The 10669-nt window shown below is 43.1% G+C and overlaps 1 protein-coding gene across 1 annotated transcript in view; it reads right to left on the bottom strand.

The window, feature by feature from the left end:
- Positions 1–1453: 1453 nt before the first annotated feature.
- The window catches only part of cracr2aa (calcium release activated channel regulator 2Aa), an 89473-nt gene continuing 80257 nt past the window's right edge, over positions 1454–10669 (bottom strand). The window contains exon 20 of the transcript XR_011520480.1: positions 1454–1580. The gene's annotated coding sequence lies outside the window, so the exon portion shown is untranslated. The remainder of the gene's footprint in view (positions 1581–10669) is intronic.

The raw sequence follows: 10669 nt of genomic DNA, 5'->3' as shown, positions 1-10669 counted from the left end.
GAATGGCCAATAAGACCGATTTGGGTTGCAACTCTTGAAACAAGTTGGTAGTCAATAAGGAGACAAGAGCTGCGGATGACGTGCGTCGGCCAGTGCATTGCCTTTGGCTCCCTAGTTCAACTGCTGAGTCGTCGGATGAGGCAGGGGGAGTCGACGAGATAAATAATTTACACCTAACCCTAACCCTAACCCTAACCCTAACCCTAACCCTAGGGAGCACATCACCTTGTCTGTCTCCACTCAGAGGATCACAGGGCAACAGACTCTTACACTATCACCTACCCTATCACTTACTCTTACCTTAACACTCACACATACAATTTCACTATCACTTACCCTATCACTTACCCTAAGTATGGGTTGGGAAAACTGGTCACTCAAAGTAGGTACCATTGGACTCCAAATGCTCTGAAACGTGCTCCTATGAGGTTTCTGGGGGAAGGATTTGGGCCCTGGCACTTATAAATTTTTCGGTCACCCGCCTCCCATTCGTTTCAATGGGACGACTTCAACGGCGGATATCTCCGGAACGGAAGGTCGTAGAGACTCGCAACCAAGCTCCGTCTGCCATAATTCGACCCTTCTGAATCCAACGGTGGTCTCCGCGAGTTTCTACGACCTTCCGTTCCGGAGATACAGGCAACCGGAAGTCAAAAAGTGGGCGTATCTCCGGACCGGAAGGTCGTAGAGCCAAACCGATGCCAATTATCGAAAGCCAGACCCGTTGCCTGGGGGGGTAGGACTTGGTTTCAAGTCTCTAGCACCTTCCTATCAAAAGTTATTCGCCTTCGAAGAGGCAGGCGACGGTCGTCAAAACCCTATATCCTAACCCTAACCCTAACCCTAACCCTAACCCTAACCCTAACCCTCACCCTAACCCTAACCCTAACCCTAACCCTAACCCTAACCCGGACTCCAAATGGTCTGAAACGTGCTGATTTGAGGTTTCTGGGGGAAGGATTTGGCCCCTGACACTTAGAAATTTTTCAGTCACCCGCCTCCCATTCTTTTCAATGGGACGACTTCAACGGCGGATATCTCCGGAACGGAAGGTCGTAGAGACTCGGGGTTTTCACCGTTGGATCCGGCGTGGTCTAGACAGTTCACAGGTTTTGTCCGCTTGTTTCTGTGACAATCGGTTGATGAGATAAAGAAGGACGAATGTCCCACACTCGACCTTCTATATCTCCGGAACCAAAGGTCTTAGAGACTCGGGGTTTTCACCGTTGGATCCGGCGTGGTCTAGGCAGGGCACAGGTTTTGTCCGCTTGTTTCTGTGACGATCGGTTGATGAGATAAAGAGGGACCAAGTTTGCCTAACTTTGACCTCTTATATCTCCAGAACGGAAGGTCGTAGAGACTCCAAACCAGCTTCCGCCTGCCCTAATTCGACCCTTCTGAATCCAACGGTGGTCTCCCCGAGTTTCTACGACCTTCCGTTCCGGAGATACAGAAAATACACTGTAAAAACGACATTATCTCACCTCAGGTGGGGCGTAGAACTACGGGGTTTCCACCGTTGGAAAGCCAGACATCGACTTTGGGGGGGTAGGTGCCATCCGTTTTTTCCTACAACGTTCCTATGAAGAGATAAAGTCACTTGAAATTTTGAAATTTTAATTAAATTACATTAAATTACATTTAAATGTATTTAAAGGGACACAAACTGCCCTAGAACGCTCAGTCTGTCTCTGACAGACCTCGGGAGCACACCCCCTTGTCCGGCTCCACGCAGAGGACCGTCACAAGGTAACGGACTCTTACACTTACACTATCACCTACCCTATCACTTACTCTTACCCTAAGACATACAAATACACTTTCACTTATCACTTACTCTTACCCTAACACTCACACATACAATTGCACTATCACTTACCCTATCACTTACACTTACCCTAAGTATGGGTTGGGAAAAGTGGTCACTCAAAGTAGGTACCATTGGACTCCAAATGGTCTGAAACGTGCTCATGTGAGGTTTCTGGGGGAAGGATTTGGGCCCTGACACAGAAATTTTTCACTCACCCGCCTCCCATTCGTTTCAATGGGGCGACTTCAACCAATCATATCTCCGGCTAGGAAGGTCGTAGAGACTTGTGGGTGGTACCGTTGGATTCGGCGTGGCCACAAATGGGGGGGTAGCCGCGGTCCCTGAGCTATGCCCCCACTTCCCTGGCCGTGAGAGACGTTTGATTGTTTTTACCCATGATGCATTGGGGGCAAACTTTGGGCAACTTTACCACAGCCTCCAGCCGGGCCCCCTGAAGCCCTGTGAAGTGGAATGGTGTCTCTAGCTGGTCCTCAAAAAGTTTGCCCCCATATTTTAAAGTGGTACTTACCCCTTATTCCTAACCCTAACCCTAACCCTAACCCTAACCCTAACCCTAACCCATGGAGGTCTTTTAATGCCACCTATTTATCTTAATTTTAGCCCTGGACCCTGATCTTTCGCTCTAACCCTAACCAAACCTAGAATCTAACCCTCACCCTTTACCCCACCCTTACCTTAAGGATGGTGGGTTTAAATCATTAGGTTTTAGCTGTATGCTACTAGTCTCCTACTCATTGTAACTTAGAATCTAACCCTCACCCTTCACCCCACCCTAACCTTAAGGATGGTGGGTTTAAATCCTTAGTTTTTAGCTGGATGCTATTAGTCTCCTACCCATTGTGACCTTGGAATCTAACCCTCACCCTTCACCCCACCCTAACCTTAAGGTTGGTGGGTTTAAATCATTAGTCTTTAGCTGTATGCTACTAGTCTCCTACTCATTGTAACTTAGAATCTAACCCTCACCCTTCACCCCACCCTAACCTTAAGGATGGTGGGTTAAATTATTAGTTTTTAGCTGTATGCTATTAGTCTCCTACCCATTGTAACCTTGAAATCTAACCCTCACCCTTCACCCCACCCTAACCTTAAGGATGGTGGGTTTAAATCATTAGTTTTTAGCTGTATGCTATTAGTCTCCTACCCATTGTGACCTTGAAATCTAACCCTCACCCTTCACCCCACCCTAACCTTAAGGTTGGTGGGTTTTAATTATTAGTCTTTAGCCAAGAATGTTTAAGACTATGGAGGTTAGTTTGTGCCGTCTACCCACTTTATTTTTCACCTATAAACTCAACATTCCAGCATTTTCTGCCTGCTCATCTCTTTTCCTCTCCCATTCCTTCTCCTACATTTAGGAGCGGGAATCGGGCGAGACAGGTTAAGCCTAGACCGGCTCGGGTGTGGAGGAGCGTCATACGACGACGCCACATCTGTTACCTGTTCCTTCTCAAGTTCTTTTCTATCCCTGTTGAACCCCTAATCCTGAAGTTAGTTACAATCTTAACCAATCTTACTTTCTAGAAGCTAACCCTGAGTTGTAGCGCTAATCTTAATCTAGACCCCTTGTGGCCAATTAGTATTCATTTAGGAAGAATGTTTAACATTATGGAGGTTAGTTCGTGCCATCTACCCACTTTACTTTTCACCTATGAACTCTACATTCCAGCATTGTCTGCCTGCTCATCTCTTCTCCTCTCCCATTCCTTCTCCTATATTTAGGAGCGGGAATCGGGCGAGACAGGTTAAGCCCAGACCGGCTCGGGTGTGGATGAGCGTCATACGACGACGCCACATCTGTTACCTGTTCTTCATCAAATTCTTTTCCATCCCTGTTTCTTTCTTCTTTTTCTTCCTTTTTTCTGTATTATTTATTCTGTCTTTCTCGTTTGTTCTTTATTCTATCTTTTCAATCTTTTCCTATTCTGTTTTTCTATTCTACATTGAGACAAACCAACATTGGAGGGGAGTTTCTGAGTGACACGCGCCGGCCCGTGCATTGCCAGTGACTCTCTACTCCAAACTGTTTTGGTCAAGGTACTGATTCAGGGGGATGTCACTGAGATACATCTACTCCACCTAACCTCGCCTGTGCCTTCGGACTAACGGAACTCCTCAAAACCACAGGTTGGCAACCATTACAGCCCCACCCTAGACAGCCTCCAACCCTCACCCTCCTCCCTTCTTCCCTTCCCCTCCCTCCAGTCCCAACTCCCTCCCCACTCCCTCTCTCTCTCTCTCTCTCTCTCTCTCTCTCTCTCTTTTTTTCTTTTTTTCTCTCTTAATATGATAAAATTACTATATTTTGATTAGGATTCATTTGAACATTAATGAAAGGCACTGCACCTTTATGATTTTAAACGCAGCTGTTTAATTTCTGTTATCAACACTTTAGTAATCTCTCTTTTCACCACCGGAGTGTGCTGATGTGAGGTTGACAGGGGCAGCTTGTTGGGGATCGGACAGTTCTTTCTTTTCACCACTGGAGTGTGCTATTTGGAGGTTGACAGGGGTAGCTGGTTGGGGATCTGACAGTTCTTTCTTTTCACCACTTGATGGCGCTATTTAGAGGTTGACAAGAGAAGCTGATTTAGGATCTGACAATAATCTTTCTTTTCACCACTGGAGGGTGCTATTTAGAGGTTGACGGGGGAAGCTTATTTGGGATCTGAAGGGAGAAGGGCGGCTGGTGTTTGGTGTTGGGAGTGGGGACGCTTTGGCTGTGGTTAATTAGCTGCCTTGTAGAGGTTGGTTTACCATTTGTGATTACTTTTATAGTCATTAGTTTGCATCCTGGATGGTGGGGGGTTATCTTATTTAAATTGGATAGGGGACTTTAAATTCTTGTCAATCTATATTGCAAAAAAATAAGGGAAGTGGTTTAGGTGGACTTTGGGTTTTGTTAGTGGAGACGCTTTGGCTGCAGTGAATAAGCTGCCCTGTAGAGAATTGTTTACCATTTGTGATTACTTCTGTAGACACTAGTTTGCAGTCTGGATGGTGGGGGTTCTGGTAATAGGTTTAGCAGACTTGGGGATGTATTTTATTCTTTGGTCATTTAAAGCCTTTGTGAAGTTAATGAGCTGTTTTTAGGGAAATATTTTGTTATTCTGTTAGCTGGGACGTCTCCGCCTTCCTTATCTTTCCCCCTATAAAGCTTGGAGCGCAGTCATATTGTTAGCTGAGAGAGAACGAACAGCTTTGGTGCTGTTCATAGGAGAAGTCGCTGGACACATCAGCAGCTGACCGCAGCTTGTTGCTCAGAAGGATTTTTACTTGACGCCCTAATACGGTTAAACTGTTGGGAGCGTGAATATTGAACTGACATCTGATCGCAGCAAAGCCAACCGGAGCCCATAACGTAGACTGGTTTACAGGTATGAAGCTATTTTCTGGTGTTCTTTGGCGGTTTCTGAGGTTTAGTTTATCCTGGTGAAAGTGAAATGTTTAGTTTCTGTCGGTTACAGGAGGTTTGTTATTACTCTTTAAGTTCAGCTTATTGCTGCGCTGACTGGGGCTCTAATATAAAAAAACATTAGAATACGGAAGGTAATTATGAATGGCTATTTCCAACAATAAAGGTTTTTGGTTTTAGTTACTGGTTTTCATGGAGTGTCAGCAGTGTTGTCATGAGTATATTTAACAATAGTTTTTGGAAATGATTAAGGAAAGAAGTGGATGGCTAAAAGGGTGTTCAATTTCTTGTTTTCATACAGCACCAGCAGTGACTGGATTACTGTATTTAGCAACAGCTTTTGGTAATGATTAAGGAAAGAAGTGGATGGCTAAAAGTGTTCAATTTCTGGTTCTCATACAGCACCAGTAGTAAATGGATGAATACATTTAACAACAATTTTTGGGAATGATTAAAGAAGTGGATGGCTAAAAGGATTCAATTTCCGGCTCTCATACAGTACCAGCAGTGAATTGATAATTGCATTTAACAACAGCTTTTGGTAATAATTAACGAAAGAGGTTGATGGCTAAAAGTATGCAATTTCTGGTTTTCATACAGCACCAACAGAGTGTGATTTGATTTAACAACAGCTTGTTGGAATCAATAAGAAATGAAGTGGATGGCTAACACTGTTTAATTCCTGATTTTCATAAAGCCCCAATGGTGAATGTTTGAGTTGATTTAACAACAGCTTGTTGGAATCAATAAGAAATAAAGTGGATGGCTAACACTGTTTAATTTCTGATTTTCATAAAGCCCCAATGGTGAATGTATGAGTTGATTTAACAACAGCTTGTTGGTAATGAGTGAGAAAAGAAGTTGATGGCTAATATTGTCCTATTTCTAATTGCAAATATAATAAGAGAAATTGATTCTTAAGTGCACAAAGAAGGCCAGACATACATAGCTTCATAACTACATGGTGATATAACCAACTTGTGACTGATGCTCTCAGGAGCTGGCCATAAATCCCTTTTGGATGTTTTTCAAAATTTAGTCTGACACACGGCGAGAATGATCACCTTGTCGGGCCACCTTGGAGTAGGATCGTATAGTGTTTAAAAGGCCGAAACGATCTGTTGATACCAAGGCACACTACTGATGATGTGTCAAGATTTGGAATAAATGAGATTGATCCAAATTAACACTTCCTTATACACTCATTTTGAGACCCAAACCTAAATCCTGCAACAACTTACTATGATTCAGCTCCCTTCCTTTGCCTTTATATAGGAAGAGTGATCTTTTGTGTTATTTCAGGTTGACATAAATTACATGATTATGATGTTTGTCTGGGATTTCTTCAATTTTGCTTGATTGTATTTTTTTAGTCCTAAAGATGTCTTCTTGGTTATTACAATTACAGGAGTTTCTGGGTTTGCTTAACTAACGCCGCTCATGGAAGGAAATATAAATATGGTTTTAGGATGGGGTTACAAATATTGTTTTAAACGATGGAGGTCTGTTAATGCCACCTATTTATCTTATTTTTAGCCCCTGACCCTGATCTTTCGCTCTTACCCTAACCAAGGCCTTGGGCCGTTCAGGATAAGGTGATAAATAAGGTTTTAAACTATGGAGGTCTGTTAATGCCACCTATTTATCTTAATTTTAGCCCTGGACCCTGATCTTTCGCTCTAACCCTAACCAAACCTAGAATCTAACCCTCACCCTTTACCCCACCCTAACCTTAAGGATGGTGGGTTTAAATAATTAGTTTTTAGCTGTATGCTACTAGTCTCCTACTCATTTTAACCTAGAATCAAACCCTCACCTTTCACCCCACCCTAACCTTAAGGATGGTGGTTTTAAATCATTAGTCTTTAGCTGTGTGCTACTAGCCTTCTACTCATTGTAACTTAGAATCTAACCCTCACCCTTCACCCCACCCTAACCTTAAGGATGGTGGGTTTAAATCATTAGTTTTTAGCTGTATGCTATTAGTCTCCTACCCATTGTAACCTTGAAATCTAACCCTCACCCTTCACCCCACCCTAACCTTAAGGTTGGTGGGTTTAAATCATTAGTCTTTAGTTGTATGCTACTAGTCTCCTACTCATTGTAACTTAGAATCTAACCCTCACCCTTCACCCCACCCTAACCTTAAGGATGGTGGGTTTAAATCATTAGTCTTTAGCTGTGTGCTACTAGCCTCCTACTCATTGTAACTTAGAATCTAACCCTCACCCTTCACCCCACCCTAACCTTAAGGATGGTGGGTTTAAATCATTAGTTTTTAGCTGTATGCTATTAGTCTCCTACCCATTGTGACCTTGGAATCTAACCCTCACCCTTCACCCCACCCTAACCTTAAGGTTGGTGGGTTTAAATCATTAGTCTTTAGCTGTATGCTACTAGTCTCCTACTCATTGTAACTTAGAATCTAACCCTCACCCTTCACCCCACCCTAACCTTAAGGATGGTGGGTTTAAATTATTAGTTTTTAGCTGTATGCTATTAGTCTCCTACCCATTGTAACCTTGAAATCTAACCCTCACCCTTCACCCCACCCTAACCTTAAGGATGGTGGGTTTAAATCATTAGTTTTTAGCTGTATGCTATTAGTCTCCTACCCATTGTGACCTTGAAATCTAACCCTCACCCTTCACCCCACCCTAACCTTAAGGTTGGTGGGTTTAAATTATTAGTCTTTAGCCAAGAATGTTTAAGACTATGGAGGTTAGTTTGTGCCGTCTACCCACTTTACTTTTCACCTATAAACTCAACATTCCAGCGTTGTCTGCCTGCTCATCTCTTTTCCTCTCCCATTCCTTCTCCTATATTTAGGAGTGGGAATTGGGCGAGACAGGTTAAGCCTAGACCGGCTCGGGTGTGGAGGAGCGTCATACGACGACGCCACATCTGTTACCTGTTCCTTCTCAAGTTCTTTTCTATCCCTGTTGAACCCCTAATCCTGAAGTTAGTTACAATCTTAACCAATCTTACTTTCTAGAAGCTAACCCTGAGTTGTAGCGCTAATCTTAATCTAGACCCCTTGTGGCCAATTAGTATTCATTTAGGAAGAATGTTTAACATTATGGAGGTTAGTTCGTGCCATCTACCCACTTTACTTTTCACCTATAAACTCTACATTCCAGCATTGTCTGCCTGCTCATCTCTTCTCCTCTCCCATTCCTTCTCCTATATTTAGGAGCGGGAATCGGGCGAGACAGGTTAAGCCTAGACCGGCTCGGGTGTGGAGGAGCGTCATACGACGACGCCACATCTGTTACCTGTTTTTCATCAAATTCTTTTCCATCCCTGTTTCTTTCTTCTTTTTCTTCCTTTTTTCTGTATTATTTATTCTGTCTTTCTCGTTTGTTCTTTATTCTATCTTTTCAATCTTTTCCTATTCTGTTTTTCTATTCTACATTGAGACAAACCAACATTGGAGGGGAGTTTCTGAGTGACACGCGCCGGCCCGTGCATTGCCAGTGACTCTCTACTCCAAACTGTTTTGGTCAAGGTACTGATTCAGGGGGATGTCACTGAGATACATCTACTCCACCTAACCTCGCCTGTGCCTTCGGACTAACGGAACTCCTCAAAACCACAGGTTGGCAACCATTACAGCCCCACCCTAGACAGCCTCCAACCCTCACCCTCCTCCCTTCTTCCCTTCCCCTCCCTCCAGTCCCAACTCCCTCCCCACTCCCTCTCTCTCTCTCTCTCTCTCTCTCTCTCTCTCTCTTTTTTTCTTTTTTTCTCTCTTAATATGATAAAATTACTATATTTTGATTAGGATTCATTTAAACATTAATGAAAGGCACTGCACCTTTATGATTTTAAACGCAGCTGTTTAATTTCTGTTATCAACACTTTAGTAATCTCTCTTTTCACCACCGGAGTGTGCTGATGTGAGGTTGACAGGGGCAGCTTGTTGGGGATCGGACAGTTCTTTCTTTTCACCACTGGAGTGTGCTATTTGGAGGTTGACAGGGGTAGCTGGTTGGGGATCTGACAGTTCTTTCTTTTCACCACTTGATGGCGCTATTTAGAGGTTGACAAGAGAAGCTGATTTAGGATCTGACAATAATCTTTCTTTTCACCACTGGAGGGTGCTATTTAGAGGTTGACGGGGGAAGCTTATTTGGGATCTGAAGGGAGAAGGGCGGCTGGTGTTTGGTGTTGGGAGTGGGGACGCTTTGGCTGTGGTTAATTAGCTGCCTTGTAGAGGTTGGTTTACCATTTGTGATTACTTTTATAGTCATTAGTTTGCATCCTGGATGGTGGGGGGTTATCTTATTTAAATTGGATAGGGGACTTTAAATTCTTGTCAATCTATATTGCAAAAAAATAAGGGAAGTGGTTTAGGTGGACTTTGGGTTTTGTTAGTGGAGACGCTTTGGCTGCAGTGAATAAGCTGCCCTGTAGAGAATTGTTTACCATTTGTGATTACTTCTGTAGACACTAGTTTGCAGTCTGGATGGTGGGGGTTCTGTTAATAGGTTTAGCAGACTTGGGGATGTATTTTATTCTTTGGTCATTTAAAGCCTTTGTGAAGTTAATGAGCTGTTTTTAGGGAAATATTTTGTTATTCTGTTAGCTGGGACGTCTCCGCCTTCCTTATCTTTCCCCCTATAAAGCTTGGAGCGCAGTCATATTGTTAGCTGAGAGAGAACGAACAGCTTTGGTGCTGTTCATAGGAGAAGTCGCTGGACACATCAGCAGCTGACCGCAGCTTGTTGCTCAGAAGGATTTTTACTTGACGCCCTAATACGGTTAAACTGTTGGGAGCGTGAATATTGAACTGACATCTGATCGCAGCAAAGCCAACCGGAGCCCATAACGTAGACTGGTTTACAGGTATGAAGCTATTTTCTGGTGTTCTTTGGCGGTTTCTGAGGTTTAGTTTATCCTGGTGAAAGTGAAATGTTTAGTTTCTGTCGGTTACAGGAGGTTTGTTATTACTCTTTAAGTTCAGCTTATTGCTGCGCTGACTGGGGCTCTAATATAAAAAAACATTAGAATACGGAAGGTAATTATGAATGGCTATTTCCAACAATAAAGGTTTTTGGTTTTAGTTACTGGTTTTCATGGAGTGTCAGCAGTGTTGTCATGAGTATATTTAACAATAGTTTTTGGAAATGATTAAGGAAAGAAGTGGATGGCTAAAAGGGTGTTCAATTTCTTGTTTTCATACAGCACCAGCAGTGACTGGATTACTGTATTTAGCAACAGCTTTTGGTAATGATTAAGGAAAGAAGTGGATGGCTAAAAGTGTTCAATTTCTGGTTCTCATACAGCACCAGTAGTAAATGGATGAATACATTTAACAACAATTTTTGGGAATGATTAAAGAAGTGGATGGCTAAAAGGATTCAATTTCCGGCTCTCATACAGTACCAGCAGTGAATTGATAATTGCATTTAACAACAGCT

The sequence above is a fragment of the Nothobranchius furzeri genome, chromosome 4 (assembly GCF_043380555.1).
Source record: "Nothobranchius furzeri strain GRZ-AD chromosome 4, NfurGRZ-RIMD1, whole genome shotgun sequence".
In the NCBI taxonomy this organism is placed as follows: Eukaryota; Metazoa; Chordata; class Actinopteri; order Cyprinodontiformes; family Nothobranchiidae; genus Nothobranchius; species Nothobranchius furzeri.
Note: the sequence above shows the minus strand (reverse complement) of the source record. Positions and strands in the feature narration are given on the sequence as shown.